Source organism: Coregonus clupeaformis, chromosome 7 (genome assembly GCF_020615455.1).
Source record: "Coregonus clupeaformis isolate EN_2021a chromosome 7, ASM2061545v1, whole genome shotgun sequence".
Lineage (NCBI taxonomy): Eukaryota > Metazoa > Chordata > Actinopteri > Salmoniformes > Salmonidae > Coregonus > Coregonus clupeaformis.
Window position 1 is genome coordinate 53,702,610 of NC_059198.1, and position 17,098 is coordinate 53,719,707.

At 42.9% G+C, this 17,098-nt stretch overlaps 1 protein-coding gene across 4 annotated transcripts in view; it reads right to left on the minus strand.

The window, feature by feature from the left end:
* Positions 1–10,667, minus strand: part of smpx (small muscle protein X-linked) — a 62,506-nt gene extending 51,839 nt beyond the window's left edge. For 2 of the 4 annotated variants that reach the window (XM_045221433.1, XM_041874447.2), the window contains exon 1: positions 10,234–10,666. The gene's annotated coding sequence lies outside the window, so the exon portion shown is untranslated. Of the gene's footprint in view, positions 1–10,233 lie in introns of all 4 variants that reach the window. The other 2 variants (XM_041874448.2, XM_041874446.2) reach the window with 2 other exon arrangements.
* Positions 10,668–17,098: the final 6,431 nt, after the last annotated feature.

Sequence of the window (17,098 nt, forward strand, 5' to 3'; positions counted from 1 at the left end):
CAGTATCGGCTGCCATATTTTGTAAAACAATGGACTTCTATTGGAGGTGTTGTATCGAATCTTTTCCATATGGATTACATTCCCTAAATCCCGTAACCACATTTCAAAGGTAGGTACAGTCTCCAATTTCCAAAATTGCAATATGAGCCTTTTGGCTAATAGAGTACAAAGAGAGACAGCTTTCCCCTCCTGGTTATTCCCATCAACTGTACCAAACAGAGCGATCAATGGGTCTGGGGCTAGAACTCTATCAAAGGCCTTAGATAAGTAATCAAAAATGAGAGCCCAGTAAGCCTGTAATTTAGGGCATGTCCAGAATAAGTGGGACAACGTCCCCTCCTCCTGCTTGCACCTCTCACACAGTGGTGAGGTGTCCGGGAATATTTTATGCAGTTTTACTTTTGAGTAGTGTAACCTGTGTATCACCTTAAACTGTACAAGGTTGTGTCTGGCATTCACTGAACTGTGGTTTATATTCCTGAGAGCTTCTATCCAGTCCTCATTTGAGATTTCTGAACCAAGTTCTTGTTCCCAAGCCCTTTTAATGGTGTCTGTGGATACCTCTATGTGGGCCTGTAGCACATCATACAGTCTGGAGACCGACCCTTTTGAATGGGGTTTGACAAGGATCAAGCTATCTAATGTAGGACTATTTGGCTTCATGCCATACTGTGGGATGTGTGTCCTTAAGAAATTCCTGATTTGGAGGTATCTGAAAAAATGTGTTGTTGGCATGTTGAACTTTGCCTGTAGTTGTTGAAATGAAGCTAACTGACCATCTATGTATAGATTACCAATTGTTGTGAGCCCCTTCTCCCTCCACTGTGAAAACACCACATCATCCATTGCAGGGTGGAAAGCATGATTCCGGCTAATCGGGCTGTCTATGTACACAGTGGGTATGTTAAGAAAATCCCTAATCTGTTTCCAGATCCTAAGAGTATGACAAATGACTGGATTGGAGTCATAAGTGGCTTTTTTCACATATGATGGGCTATTAACAAGTGCAGGGAGTGAGGAACGTTGACAGGAGGCCTGCTCAATCAAAAGCCATGAAGGCATATCCTTCCGTCTCATCTCAGGTGAACTTTCCCTCCAGAAAGACACAATGTTCAGATTAGCAGCCCAATAATACAGTTTGAAGTGAGGAAGGCCAAAGCCCCCCTCTATCTTGTACTTGCATAAATGCTTCTTTGCAATTCTGGCTGCCTTGTTATCCCATAAAAATGGAGTTACTATTGAATCCAGTTTCTTAAAATAGCTTTGTGGTATGAAATTGGGTAGACATTGGAAGAGGTAAAGAAACCTGGGTAGGACAACCATTTTAATAGCGTTTATACGACCAACCAAGGAAATAGGCAGAGTTTTCCAGAAATCTATATTTTGTTTAAGCTGATATATTTTCATGTCCCAATTCACTTTCAATAGCTGGTCAAGGTCTCTTGTCACTACAATGCCAAGGCTTGTGAACTTGTCCCTCACTGTTCTAAGCGGGGTAGATTGCAGAAATTGCATATCCACAGGCCGTGATATTGGCATCATCTCACTTTTTTGCCAGTTTATCTTGTAGCCAGAGAAGGAGCCGAATGTGTTTATCAAGTTAAGTAATGGTGGAATAGACGTTTTAGGCTTGGACAAAAACAAAAGAACATCGTCTGCATATAGGGAAATTTTGTGCTGTGTGTCTTTTATTTTAACAGAAGCTATATCGGCACATGCCCGAATGCGCGTAGCAAGGGGTTCCATGGCTATAGCGAAGAGAGCAGGCGAAATAGGGCACCCCTGTCGGCACCCCTTGAACAGGCGGAATGACTGCGACATTTCCTGATTGGTCACCACGGACGCCATTGGGTGTGCATAAATAATTCTTATCCAATTAATAAATTCCTTTCCAAATCCGAAATGCTCCAGAACCGACATCATATACTTCCACTCAATCTGATCAAACGCCTTCTCTGCATCAAGAGCTATTACCACTGCCTCAACTTTATGATCATGATACATTACGTTGAAAAGGCGTCTCAAATTGTAGTATATATGTCGGCCCGGGATAAAACCTGTCTGGTCAGGGTGTATGATGTCGGAAATATATTTTTTCAATCGGTTTGCCAATATCTTTGTCAACACCTTGTTTTCTATGGGGAGTAACGACACGGGGCGATACGACGACATCTCCATGGAATCTCTATCTTTTTTCAAGATCAGGGCTATTGTAGCCTCATACAGTGTTTGTGGGAGTTTGGTATTTTCTTTGGATTGTTGAAACATTCGCAGCATAAGTGGAGATAGACTAGCGCAGTACTTCTTATAGAATTCTATTACATATCCATCGGGCCCAGGGGGCCTTGCTGTTTGGAAATTGTGCTATCGCTGTGTTAATTTCATCTAAGGTTATCCCTGCATCGAGTGCGGCAGCTGCCCCCTGTCTAGTTTAGGAAGTTCACAATCAGCGAGAAAGCGTTCCATAGTTTGTGGATCAGTAGCATCGCATTTTGATTGGTATAGCTCTGAGTAAAACTGTGCAAAGCATTTATTAATGTCCTGCGGATCTGTTACTATTTTACCCTTCTTGTCTTTTATTTTGTGAATAGCTCTAGATGCTTGTACATGCCTTAGCTGTCTTGCTAATAATTTATGTGGTTTGTCCCCCAGTTCAAAATAACTTTGTTGCGTTCTAGCAAGTAAAGAGCCCACCCGTTTCGAAAGGATGGTATTGTATTCATACTTTAACTTTGTGATCTTCTCAAGGACTGTATACGAGGAATTTGTCCTAAAAAACGTTCTCCTGTTCCCCTAACTCTCTTTCAATTTCTCTCAGCCTAGTATTGGCACGTTTCTTCCTCTCTGATGTATAAGAAATAATGTAACCTCTAATCACAGCCTTTAGAGATTCCCAAAGGGTGGAGTCGTCAACATCCCCCGTGTCGTTAGTACTGAGGAAAAAGGCAATCTGCTCCTCCAAATACTGACAAAAAGCCTCATCTTTCAACAGGTATGCGTCTAAGCGCCACGGTCGCCCGACCTGTCGACATATTGTCGAGTTTCAGCACCATGGACAGAGGAGAGTGGTCCGTAATTAGAATGGGGTGATAGGTAACCGACTCAGCTGCTGAGATTAGTTTGGAGTCCAACAAAAAATAGTCAATTCTGGAATATGATTTATGAACTGATGAGAAGAAAGAATAATCCCTGTCTGTTGGGTGCGTCAGTCTCCAAATATCGACAATGTTAAAGTTTGTCATCAATGTATTTAGACAGACACTGGCATTTGATTGTTGAAGTGACCTTGATAGCTGTTTATCTAAAAGAGGGTCTAACGTACAGTTAAAGTCACCTCCAACAATAACACTTGTATCCGAGATATTTGGTATGGCCTTAAATACCCTTTGAAAAAATAATGGATCATCGAAGTTGGGTCCATATAAATTGACCAAGGTTATTGGTTTTGAATTCAGTGTACCAGCCACAATAATATACCGACCATTAGGATCTGAAATCGAGGTTGAGTAAACAAAAGGAATGTTTTTCCTTATCAGGATTGCTACCCCTCTCGCTTTTGCATCAAAGTTAGACTGGTATATCTGACCGATCCAGCCGACTCGTAGCTTGGCCTGCGCGGGGCGTTTAATATGAGTTTCTTGAAGAAGCACTATGTCAGCACCCAGTGATTTAAGATGAGAAAAAACCTTAGCTCGTTTCACGACATGCCCTAATCCATTACAGTTCCAGCTGACTATCTTTATTCCACCTGGTCTACTCTGTGCTCGGTCACTATGTGGCATTTCTTATTTTAAAGCAAATTGCTGCTGTCATACAAAACCCAGAAGAAAAACGTCCCGCCGTGCGGAAGCTTGTCATGCCACCTGTACTAATAAACGTGAACATAAAACACAGACCCCAACCCCCCTCCCGTCCCTTTACTGAGTGACTTCCCCAAACGAAGCACTCCTTGGCTAACACACAAACGTTAGGGTGTCTAGACATAAAGCTTGAACTAACTCGTCGTCTATAGATGCTCCGCATATAAACTAATATTAAATAACACTTAACTTAACTCTCATGTTAGGGGGTGAGTGGCGCTAAAACATGACATGCCAAACAATGCTATATTAGCCACAAGATCTCACCTATCCTATAAGTCCCAATTTCTGATCTTCTGATCGAAAAAGACATAGGCCGGAAATTCAATTCACACACATTCCTGGCCTGTATTTGGCCATTTAGCCTGCTGGCACAGCCGTTCTGTATCCTCAGCCGGGAGCTTGCTTGTCAAGAACAGATCTGCCTCTTTTGCGTTGTCAAACGTACGTGTTGATCCCTCGACTGTCACCTTAAACCGGGCTGGGAAGAGGAATCCATATCGGATGTTGGCCGCCCTGCATTTGTTGCGTACCTCATCATACTCTTTCCGTTGGTTCCTCACCTCCAAGGTAAGATCTGGGTAGAAAGACACCCTGGCTCCGTTGTAGTTAAGGGGGAACTTTTGACTAGCCAGCTTGAGGATGAGATCCCTGGTGTGGGGATAGTGCAGCCTTACAATGAATGGCCTTGGTGGCCCGCCCTTGGCCGGCTTCGTTGCCTGTGCTCTGTGTGCGCGGTCGATCAGGATGGCCGTTTTGAAGTGTTCACTCCCCAGCAATGCCGGTATCAGCTCCGAGACAAATTCAGTGGGTTTCCCTTTCTCCGTGTCCTCCTGGATCCCACATATTCGGATGTTCTGGCGTCTTGAATGCGACTCGAGCATTTCCAGTCGGGCCTTCAGGGTTTTGTTGTCATTTTTGAACGTTGCGCACTGTTTCTCTATGTCCTGTAGCCTGGCCTCGTGATCGATTGTCATCTGCTCAACCTCGTGCACCCTTCCCTTAGTTGCCTTCACAGTTTCGGCCAAAGTCCCAATACTCTTTGAGATATCAGCCAACCTTGTGTCCACCTTCTTGCTTAGTGCGTTTATGGCAGCCAGTATGTCACTTTGAGTAGGATCTGTGGGGGAACTCTTGGAAGCTAGCCTCTTCAGCTAGCTCCTCGTGGGTCGGCGACGTTGAAATTGGTTCGTTGTCTATCTCATTCCAATTATCTTGTTTAGCGCCCCCTTTTTTGTTGCCTTTTCCCTTTGTCATATTTGTTTGAAGTTATAGGTTGTGAGAGGTTAAGATAAATATTAATTTGTTTCAAAATTGAGCGGAGCTCTAGCAATGCACGTCTACTCCATAGCACGCTCTCTAGCGCCCCCCTGGATCATGTCTCAAGTTTTGAGGGAGCGTGCAATTGGCAAGCTGACTGCAGGAATATCCACCAGATCTGTTGCCAGATAATTTAATGTTAATTTCACTACCATAAGCCACCTCCAACGTCGTTTTAGAGAATTTGGTAGGACATCCAACCGGTCTCACAACCGCAGAACATGTGTAACTACGCCAGCCCAGGACCTCCACATCCGGCTTCTTCATCTGTGGGATCGTCTGAGACCAGCCACCCGGACAACTGTCAGAAACTGTGTCAGTGAAGCTCATCTCTGTGCTCGTCATCCTCACCAGGGTCTTGACCTGACTGCAGGTCTGCGTCGTAACTGACTTCAGTGGGCAAATGCTCACCTTCAATGGCCACTGGCACGCTGGAGAAGTTAGGGTTAGGGTTAGCTCTTCACTGGCACGCTGGAGAAGTGTGCTCTTCACGGATGAATCCTGGTTTTAACTGTACTGGGCAGATGACAGACAGTTTGTATGGCGTTGTTACATTTCCTGCAGTCAGTTGTGTGGGCGAGCAGTTTTGCTGAACAGAGTGCCCCATGGTGGCAGTGGGGTTTTGGTATGGGCAGGCAGGCATAAGCTACAGACAACTAATAACATTTCATTTTACTGATGGCAAATTGAATGCACAGAGATATCGTGACGAGATCCTGAGGCCCATTGTCATGCCATTCATCCACCGCCATCACCTCATGTTTTAGCATGATAATGCACGGTCCCATGTCGCAAGGATCTGTACACAATCCTTGAAGCAGAAAATGTCCAAGTTCTTCCGTGGCCTACATACTCACCAGACATGTCACCAATTGAGCATGTTTGGGATGCTCTGGATCAATGTGTACAACAGCATGTTCTAGTTCCCGCCAATATCCAGCAACTTCGCACAGCCTTTGAAGAGGAGTGGGACAACATTCCACAGACCACAATCAACAGCCTGATCAACTCTATGTGAAGGAGACGTGTCACACTGCATTAGGCAAATGGTGGTCACACCAGATACCGACTGGTTTTCTGATCCACGCCCCTACTTTTTCTTTAAGGTATCTGTGACCAACAGATGCATATCTGTATTCCCAGTCATGTAAAATCCATAGATTAGGGTCTAATGAATTTATTTAAATTGACTGATTTCCTTACATGAACTGTAACTCAGTAAAATCTTAGAAATTGTTTCATGTTGCGTTTATAATTTTGTTCAGTATACATTGTCCCTGTTCAAATAAACGTAATAATATTAATGATAATAATAATGATGATGATCTCAGTCAGAACGTATCAGAGGGGGGTATACTACAACAGAATCTAGATCTACTCAGGGTTTTCTAGCCAGCTTCAGTTAGCTTCACATTCCAGCTCAGGGTTCTAAAGCTAACCAGCTTCAGTTAACTTCACATCCAAGTACTACAACGTGGGATATTGCTCGTCCTCCTGCCGCTAACTCTAGCAAGCTTGTAACTGCACGTGCATGTCGCACATACAGTGGGGAGAACAATTATTTGATACAATGCCGATTTTGCAGGTTTTCCTACTTACAAAGCATGTAGAGGTCTGTAATTTTTTTTATCATAGGTACACTTCAAATGTGAGAGACGGAATCTAAAACAAAAATCCAGAAAATCACATTGTATGATTTTTAAGTAATTAATTTGCATTTTATTGCATGACATAAGTATTTGATACATCAGAAAAGCAGAACTTAATATTTGGTACAGAAACCTTTGTTTGCAATTACAGAGATCATACATTTCCTGTAGGTCTTGACCAGGTTTGCACACACTGCAGCAGGGATTTTGGCCCACTCCTCCATACAGACCTTCTCCAGATCCTTCAGGTTTCGGGGCTGTCGCTGGGCAATACGGACTTTCAGCTCCCTCCAAAGATTTTCTGGCTAGGCCACTCCAGGACCTTGAGATGCTTCTTACGGAGCCACTGCTTAGTTGCCCTGGCTGTGTGTTTCGGGTTGTTGTCATGCTGGAAGACCCAGCCACGACCCATCTTCAATGCTCTTACTGAGGGAAGGAGGTTGTTGGCCAAGATCTTGCGATACATGGCTCCATCCATCCTCCCCTCAATACGGTGCAGTCATCCTGTCCCCTTTGCAGAAAAGCATCCCCAAAGAATGATGTTTCCACCTCCATGCTTCACGGTTGGGATGGTGTTCTTGGGGTTGTACTCATCCTTCTTCTTCCTCCAAACATGGCGAGTGGAGTTTAGACCAAAAAGCTCTATTTTTGTCTCATCAGACCACATGACCTTCTCCCATTCCTCCTCTGGATCATCCAGATGGTCATTGGCAAACTTCAGACGGGCCTGGACATGCGCTGGCTTGAGCAGGGGGACCTTGCGTGCGCTGCAGGATTTTAATCCATGACGGCGTAGTGTGTTACTAATGGTTTTCTTTGAGACTGTGGTCCCAGCTCTCTTCAGGTCATTGACCAGGTCCTGCCGTGTAGTTCTGGGCTGATCCCTCACCTTCCTCATGATCATTGATGCCCCACGAGGTGAGATCTTGCATGGAGCCCCAGACCGAGGGTGATTGACCATCATCTTGAACTTCTTCCATTTTCTAATAATTGCGCCAACAGTTGTTGCCTTCTCACCAAGCTGCTTGCCTATTGTCCTGTAGCCCATCCCAGCCTTGTGCAGGTCTACAATTTTATCCCTGATGTCCTTACACAGCTCTCTGGTCTTGGCCATTGTGGAGAGGTTGGAGTCTGTTTGATTGAGTGTGTGGACAGGTGTCTTTTATACAGGTAACGAGTTCAAACAGGTGCAGTTAATACAGGTAATGAATGGAGAACAGGAGGGCTTCTTAAAGAAAAACTAACAGGTCTGTGAGAGCCAGAAGTCTTACTGGTTGGTAGGTGATCAAATACTTAGGTCATGCAATAAAATGCAAATTAATTACTTAAAAATCATACAATGTGATTTTCTGGATTTTTGTTTTAGATTCCGTCTCTCACAGTTGAAGTGTAAAAATTACAGACCTCTATATGCTTTGTAAGTAGGAAAACCTGCAAAATCGGCAGTGTATCAAATACTTGTTCTAACCCACTGTAATAATAAATAATAATAACTGTAGCTAGCAAACGCCAAACTATTCATTGAGACAACACTGAAACATCAATCCAAATGAAATCAAAATGAAAGAAAGAATTCAGCAGTCTATGGTGTGAAATAGGCTTTTAGAAGGGCCTTTACTTTATTACCTATCATTAATGCCTTCTTTGGTGCTTATCAATGCACAAGCACCTTTTATCCCACTCCTATTGATAAAATAATTGTATTAAGTCATACAAAAGTTTTACTGTGCATGAAGTTTCAAATGCATTCTGTCATTACTAAATGTACTATGTGATATGTATTTTAATGACTATTTTTTAACACAAAAAAAACATTTGAATAAAATATTGAATAAGAAGTCTTCCTCCAATGAAGGGGATGATGACGCAATCATTGCTTGAGGGAATCTGATTTCATTTGTTCTCAACTCGTGGCTCAGACACTTCATTCAGGATAAATGGAGTTAACCCAGAGTTAGCCTTCTCCAGAGCAGGATAGTTCTGAAGGATTTGTTGCCATAGCTGGCTAAAAGGTGAGCAACCTTTGTGGTGCCGGTTATCCTGAGTTGAACTCAGAGTTGACCAAAGTTACCTCAAACCTGATTCATAATACAGGGCTTCAAGAGCGAGGAAGACACACACACACACTCTGAGTCTCTTAGCTGTTAGGGTTAGGGTTAGGGTAATGTAACAGTAACCTCTCTGACGTTTGATCCCAGTTCCCTTCAGTTGATCTCTCTCTGTCTCTCTCTCTTTCTCTCTCTCTCTCTCTCTCTCTCTCTCTCTCTCTCTCTCTCTCTCTCTCTCTCTCTCTCTCTCTCTCTCTCTCTCTCTCTCTCTCTCTCTCTCTCTCTCTCTCTCTCTCTCTCCCTCTCATTCCCTCTCTTTTCTTCTTCTCTCTCTCTCTCTCTCTCTCTCTCTCTCTCTCTCTCTCTCTCTCTCTCTCTCTCTCTCTCAATTTCAATTCAATTTAAGGGCTTTATTGGCATGGGAAACGTGTGTTAACATTGCCAAAGCAAGTGAAGTAGATAGATATCTCTCTCCTTCTCTATCTCCATTTCTCTCTCTCTCTCTCTCTCTCTCTCTCTCTCTCTCTCTCTCTCTCTCTCTCTCTCTCTCTCTCTCTCTCTCTCTCTCTCTCTCTCTCTCTCTCTCTCTCTCTCTCTCTCTCTCTCTCTCTCTCTCTCTCTCTCTCTCTCTCTCTCTCTCTCTCTCTCTCTCTCTCTCTCTCATTGGCAGTAGGATTCTTCCCATATCTGGGATTTGTTCTAACTATAAATAGCAGAGTGATACACAGAGGGGACCTGCTTTCTGTCCACACACACACACGTATATAGACACACACACACACTCACGAACATAGACTCACACACACTCACACATATAGACATACACACACTCACAAACATAGACACACACACACCAACAAACATAGACACACACACACACTCAAAAACATAGACACACACACACACTCACAAACATAGACACACATACACACTCACAAACATACAGACACAGACTCTCACACACACATAGACACACACACAAACATACAGACACAGACTCTCACACACACATAGACACACACACACACACTCACAAACACACACACAAACCCATGTGCACGCGCACACACACATTCACACACACACACACACTCCTCATTCAAACATGTCCTACTCTAACAGTTAACTACTGAGTTAAGTCTGACAGCGAATGGACCTAACATGTTCAAGCAGATCTTTTACCTAAATATAAAATGGCATTGCCCTATTTCTATTCTGAGTACACACACACACACACACACACACACACACACACACACACACACACACACACACACAGACACAGGGTTTACGGGGTTGTGTGTGTCTATGTGTGTGTGTGTCTATGTGTGTGTTCGTGTGTATCAGGTGGCTTACCTCCTGCTGTGCTCCCTGCCTGGTTTCTTTCAGGTCCACTCCAGCAGACTGACCTGATTCTGCTCCGTGTGGTTGGCTCTCGGACACAAAGCTCCGCCCCAAAAGGAAACTCTGGGATTATAGAATGACAACGACTAGAAGAGACACATGAACAGTTGTTGTAACATTACAAGACAGTGTCTTGAGAACGTCACAAGATGCCAGACATTAACGACTAATAGAAGGTGGATCAGGCATATAAAACATCTTAACTCTCTCTCCCTGGCTTCTCCCTCTCTCAACAGGTAAACTAACTAATAACTCTCTGTCTATCGCTCTCCCTGGCTTCTACCTCTCTCAACAGGTAAACTAACTAATAACTCTCTGTCTATCTCTCTCCCTGGCTTCTACCTCGCTCAACAGGTAAACTAACTGTCTTTCTCTCTCTAAACTAGACCATGAAATGAGCCAGCTCCCTAGCCTCCACTCGCGACATACAGTACACCAGGGTATGCAAATACTGCCCACACACACGCACACACCCTTACAGAACAGGAACACTGGATATTGAGTTGCACACAGCCTCTCAATTCAATTCAACTAAATTTAAGGGCTTTATTGGCAAGGGAAATGTATGTTAACATTGTCAAAGCAAGTGAAATAGATAGAAAACAAAAGTGAAATAAACATTAAATATTAACAGTAAACATTACACTCAGAAGTTCCAAAAGAATGAAGACATTTCAAATGTCATCATGTCTATCTATATACAGTGTTGTAACAATGTGCAAATAGTTAAAGTACATAAATATGGGTTGTATTTACAATGGTGTTTGTTCTTCACTGGTTGCCCTTTTCTTGAGGCAACAGGTCACAAATCTTGCTGCTGTGATGGCACACTGTGGTTTTTCACCCAGTAGATAAGGGAGTTTATAAAAATTGGGTTTGTTTTCGAATTCTTTGTGGATCTGTGTAATCTGAGGGAAATATGTGTCTCTAATATGGTCATACATTTGGCAGGCGGTTAGGAAGTGCAGCTCAGTTTCCACCTCATTTTGTGGGCAGTATGCACATAGCCTGTCTTCTCTTGAGAGCCAGGTCTGCCTATGGCGGCATTTCTCAATAGCAAGGCTATGCTCACTGAGTCTGTACATAGTCAAAGCTTTCCTTAAGTTTGGGTCAGTCACAGGGGTTAGATATTCTGCCACTGTGTACTCTCTGTTTAGGGCCAAATAGCATTCTAGTTTGCTCTGTTTTTTTGTTAATTCTTTACAATGTGTCAAGTAATTCTCTTTTTGTTTTATTATGATTTGGTTGGGTCTAATTGTGAAGAACCAGCTTGCATAGGGGACTCTTCTCCAAGTTCATCTCTCTGTAGGTGATGGCTTTGTTATGGAAGGTTTGGGAATCGCTTCCTTTTAAATGGTTATAGAATTTAACGGCTCTTTTCTGGATTTTGATAATTAGCGGGTATCGGCCTAATTCTGCTTTCCATGCTTTGCATGCATTATTTTGTGTTTTTTGTTGTACACAGAGGATATTTTTGCAGAATTCTGCATGCAGAGTCTCAATTTGGTGTTTGTCCCATTTTGTGAATTCTTGGTTGGTGAGCGGACCCCAGACCTCACAAAGGGCAATGGGTTCTATAACTGATTCAAGTATTTTTAGCCAGATCCTAATTGGTATGTCAAATGTTATGTTCCTTTTGATGGCCCTTCTTGCCTTGTCTCTCAGATCGTTCACATTTTTGTGGAAGTTTCCTGTAGCGCTTACGTTAAGGCCGAGGTATGTATCGTTTTTTGTGTGCTCTAGGGCAACGGTGTCTAGATGGAATTTGTATTTGTGGTCCTGGCAACTGGACCTTTTTTGGAACACAATTATTTTTGTCTTACTGAGATTTACTGTCAGGGCCCAGGTCTGACAGAATCTGTGCAGAAGATCTAGGTGCTGCTGTAGGCCCTCCTGGGTTGGGGACAGAAGCACCAGATCATCAGCAAACAGTAGACATTTGACATCAGATTCTAGTAGGGTGAGGCCGGGTGCTGCAGACTGTTCTAGTGCCCTCGCCAATTCGTTGATATATATGTTGAAAAGGGTGGGGCTTACACTGCATTTCTGTCTCACCCCACATCCCTGTGGATAGAAATGTGTGTGTTTTTTGCCAATTTTAACCCCACTCTTGTTGTTTGTGTACATGGATTTTATAATGTCGTATGTTTTTCCCCCAACCCCACTTTCCATCAATTTATATAGCAGACCCTCATGCAAAATTGAGTCAAAAGCTTTTTTGAAATCAACAAAGCATGAGAAGACTTTGCCTTTGTTTTGGTTTGTTTGTTTGTCAATTAGGGTGTCCAGGGTGAATACGTGGTCTGTCGAATGGTAATTTGGTAAAAAGCCAATTTGACATTTGCTCAGTACATTGTTTTCACTGAGGAAATGAACTAGTCTGCTGTTAATGATAATGCAGAGGATTTTCCCAAGGTTGCTGTTCACGCATATCCCATGGTAGTTATTGGGGTGAAATTCGTCTCCACTTTTGTGGATTGGGGTGATCAGTCCTTGGTTCCAAATATTTGTCACGACTTCCGCCGAGGCTGCCTCCCCTCCTTGTTCGGGCAGGTTTCGGCGTTCGTCGTCACCGGCTTACTAGCTACTGCCGATCCCATTCTCATCACTCCACTTGTCATGTCTTGTCAATCACACACACCTGGTGTTCATTCCCCTAATTAGTATGTGTATAAGTGTTCCCCTTGTCCTATGTGAGTGATTGTTTCATTGTTAGAGCGAGTAGCTCGGTTGAGCTACTCTTCCATTTGTTATTGCCAAGGTGGAATATTTCCCTTGTGATAGTTTCGTTTTGACGATGGATGCGTTTATTTATGTAAACTGAATAAACTCTGGGCTTCTGTGTTTTACCTCCTGCGCCCGACTCCTTCATTCACACCTCATCACAATATTGGGGAAGATGCCAGAGCTAAGCATGATGTTAAAGAGTTTAAGTATAGCCAATTGGAATTAGTGGTCTGTATATTTTATCATTTCATTGAGGATACCATCAACACCACAGACCTTTTTGGGTTGGAAAGTTTGTATTTTGTCCTGTAGTTCATTCAATGTAATTGGAGGATCCAGTGGGTTCTGGTAGACTTTAATAGTTGATTCTAAGATTTGCATTTGATCATGTAAATGTTTTTGCTGTTTGTTCTTTGTTATAGGGCAAACAAGATTGGAGAAGTGGTTTACCCATACATCTCCATTTTGGATAGATAGCTCTTCGTGGTGTTTAGTGTTTTCCAATTTTCCCAGAAGTGGTTAGTCTATGGATGCTTCAACTACATTGAGCTGATTTCTGACACGCTGTTCCTTCTTTTTCCGTAGTGTATTTCTGTATTGTTTTAGTGATTCACCATAGTGAAGGCGTAGGCTCAGGTTTTCTCGGTATCTATGTTTTTAGTTGGATAGGTTTCTCCATTTCTTTCTTAGGTTTTTGCATTCTTCATCAAACCATTTGTCATTGTTACTTTTCTTCGGTTTTCTGTTAGAGATTTTTAGATTTGATAGGGAAGCTGAGAGGTCAAATATACTGTTTAGGTTTTCTACTGCCAAGTTTGCACCTTCACTATTACAGTGGAACGTTTTGTCCAGGAAGTCCAGAATTTGTTGTTGCCTAATTGTTTTTTTGGTAGCTTTCGATACTACTTTCCTTCCATCTATAGCATTTCTTAATATTATTCAGTTCCTTTGGCTTTGATGCCTCATGATTGAGTATTGCTCTGTTCAAGTAGAATGTGATTTTGCTGTGGTCTGATAGGGGTGTCAGTGGGCTGACTGTGAACGCTCTGAGAGACTCTGGGTTGAGGTCAGTGATAAAGTAGTCTACAGTACTACTGCCAAGAGATGAGCTATAGGTGTACCTACCATAGGAGCCCTCGAAGCCTACCATTGACTATGTACATACCCAGAGTGCAATAGAGCTGCAAGAGTTGTGACCCGTTTTTGTTGGTTATGTTGTCGTAGTTGTGCCCGGGGGGCATATGGGGGAGGGAATGCTGTCACCTCCAGGTAGGTGTTTGTCCCCCTGTGTGCTGAGGGTGTCAGGGTCTACCTCTCTCAACAGGTAAACTAACTAATAACTCTCTGTCTATCGCTCTCCCTGGCTTCTACCTCTCTCAACAGGTAAACTAACTAATAACTCTCTGTCTATCGCTCTCCCTGGCTTCTACCTCTCTCAACAGGTAAACTAACTAATAACTCTCTGTATTTGTCTCTTCCTGGCTTCCACCTCTCTCAACAGGTAAACTAACTGTCTTTCTCTCTCTAAACTAGACCATGAAATGAGCCAGCTCCATAGCCTCCACTCGCGACATACAGTACACCAGGGTATGCAAATACTGCCCACACACACGCACACACCCTTACAGAACAGGAACACTGGATATTGAGTTGCACACAGCCTCTCAATTCAATTCAACTAAATTTAAGGGCTTTATTGGCAAGGGAAATGTATGTTAACATTGTCAAAGCAAGTGAAATAGATAGAAAACAAAAGTGAAATAAACATTAAATATTAACAGTAAACATTACACTCAGAAGTTCCAAAAGAATGAAGACATTTCAAATGTCATCATGTCTATCTATATACAGTGTTGTAACAATGTGCAAATAGTTAAAGTACATAAATATGGGTTGTATTTACAATGGTGTTTGTTCTTCACTGGTTGCCCTTTTCTTGAGGCAACAGGTCACAAATCTTGCTGCTGTGATGTCACACTGTGGTTTTTCACCCAGTAGATAAGGGAGTTTATAAAAATTGGGTTTGTTTTCGAATTCTTTGTGGATCTGTGTAATCTGAGGGAAATATGTGTCTCTAATATGGTCATACATTTGGCAGTCGGTTAGGAAGTGCAGCTCAGTTTCCACCTCATTTTGTGGGCAGTATGCACATAGCCTGTCTTCTCTTGAGAGCCAGGTCTGCCTACGGCGGCCTTTCTCAATAGCAAGGCTATGCTCACTGAGTCTGTACATAGTCAAAGCTTTCCTTAAGTTTGGGTCAGTCACAGTGGTCAGGTATTCTGCCACTGTGTACTCTCTGTTTAGGGCCAAATAGCATTCTAGTTTGCTCTGTTTTTTGGTTAATTCTTTCCAATGTGTCAAGGAATTCTCTTTTTGTTTTCTCATGATTTGGTTGGGTCTAATTGTGTTGTCCTGGTGCTCTGTGGGGTCTGTTTGTGTTTGTGAACAGAGCCCCAGGACCAGCTTGCATAGGGGACCCTTCTCCAAGTTCATCTCTCTGTAGGTGATGGCTTTGTTATGGAAGGTTTGGGAATCGCTTCCTTTTAAATGGTTATAGAATTTAACGGCTCTTTTCTGGATTTTGATAATTAGCGGGTATCGGCCTAATTCTGCTTTGCATGCATTATTTGGTGTTTTTCGTTGTACACCCCAGACCTCACAACCATAAAGGGCAATGGGTTCTATAACTGATTCAAGTATTTCTAGCCAGATCCTAATTGATATGTCGAATTTTATGTTCCTTTTGATGGCATAGAAGGCCCTTCTTGCCTTGTCTCTCAGATAGTGGTCCTCTGTAGCTCAGCTGGTAGAGCACGGTGCTTGTAACGCCAAGGTAGTGGGTTCGATCCCCGGGACCACCCATACACAAAAAAATAATAATGCACGCATGACTGTAAGTCACTTTGGATAAAAGCGTCTGCTAAATGGCATATTATATTTTTTATTTAGTTCACATCTTTGTGGAAGTTACCTGTGGCTCTGATGTTTAGGCAGAGGTAGGTATAGCATTCAGTGGTCCCTGACGAACTGACTTGTTGGAAAGGTGGCATCCTATGACGGTGCCACGTTGAAAGTCACTGAGCTCTTCAGTAAGGCCATTCTACTGCCAATGTTTGTCTATGGAGATTGCATGGCTGTGTGCTCAATTTTATACACCTGCCAGCAACGGGTGTAGCTGAAATAGCTGAATCCATTAATTTGAAGGGGTGTCCACATACTTTTGTATATATTGTGTTTTTACCTGTCAAAGTGAAAGAAAAATAAGTAACCAGATTATGGGTTAGGGTTAGGTCTGTATATCCTCCAGTGTTAGGGTTAGGTCTGTATATCCTCCAGGGTCAGGGTTAGGTCTGTATATCCTCCAGGGTTAGGGTTAGGTCTGTATATCCTCTAGGGTTAGGGTTAGGTCTGTATATCCTCCAGGGTTAGGGTTAGGTCTGTATATCCTCCAGGGTTAGGGTTAGGTCTGTATATCCTCCAGGGTCAGGGTTAGGTCTGTATATCCTCCAGGGTTAGGGTTAGGTCTGTATATCCTCCAGGGTTAGGGCTAAGTCTGTATATCCTCCAGGGTCAGGGTTAGGTCTGTATATCCTCCAGGGTTAGGGTTAGGTCTGTATATCCTCCAGGGTTAGGGTTAGGTCTGTATATCCTCCAGGCTGGGCTCTGTGGTGTCCAGGCAAGCAAAGCTCCACTATTGATGAAATCAAATCAATGTGTATTTGTCACATTGTTTGTAAACAACAGGTGTAGACTAAAAGTGAAATGCTTACTTTGGGGCCCTTCCCAACAATGCATAATACTAATAATAATCAGCAAGCAAGAGCAAGGGGCATCGCTCCTCCAATAGGCTGCTAGTAGGCTAAAGAAAATAAGTCAAAATAAGTTTCCAACAAGCTTTTGTAGTCTGGCTTTTCCTGGGACTTTTCCTGGGCATAATTGTGCAACAGGACAATTAAGACAGGCTTGAGATGCAGCCTATATCCTAAGTTAGAAGCATATGCATATTAGCCCATAATTCATAAGCTCAATGTTAGGCTTACTACTTTAGTGAATATATCCAGTCAATTTACACAGCGAAATCAAAAAAAAG